The sequence below is a fragment of the Myotis davidii genome, unplaced genomic scaffold, assembly GCF_000327345.1.
Source record: "Myotis davidii unplaced genomic scaffold, ASM32734v1 scaffold32, whole genome shotgun sequence".
Taxonomy (NCBI): Eukaryota; Metazoa; Chordata; class Mammalia; order Chiroptera; family Vespertilionidae; genus Myotis; species Myotis davidii.
Genome location: NW_006286587.1, coordinates 2,779,567 through 2,779,865, shown reverse-complemented (window position 1 = coordinate 2,779,865; position 299 = coordinate 2,779,567).

Here is a 299-nt window from a genome sequence, read left to right as displayed (position 1 = left end):
GTAAAATAGATGTGGAAGAACACTGAACACAGATTATGTTTTCTTTCATATTAACACCATTGCACAAATACTTGTTTGGGTTTATTTGGAGGAACAGACCACTCCCTTCAGTTTGTTTTTTGTTTTTTGTTTTTTTGAGTAAGAATATCACTGCATTTATTTTCATACAGGTAATTTTTCTACAACTTTAACATTTTCTTCTCAAAAAAAGCTTAGAACTGGATCACTTGGCCCTTTCTCTTCTTATCTCCTCCCAGTTCAAAATGCTTGCATCTCTTAATGGCCAGCATCCTCTTTGA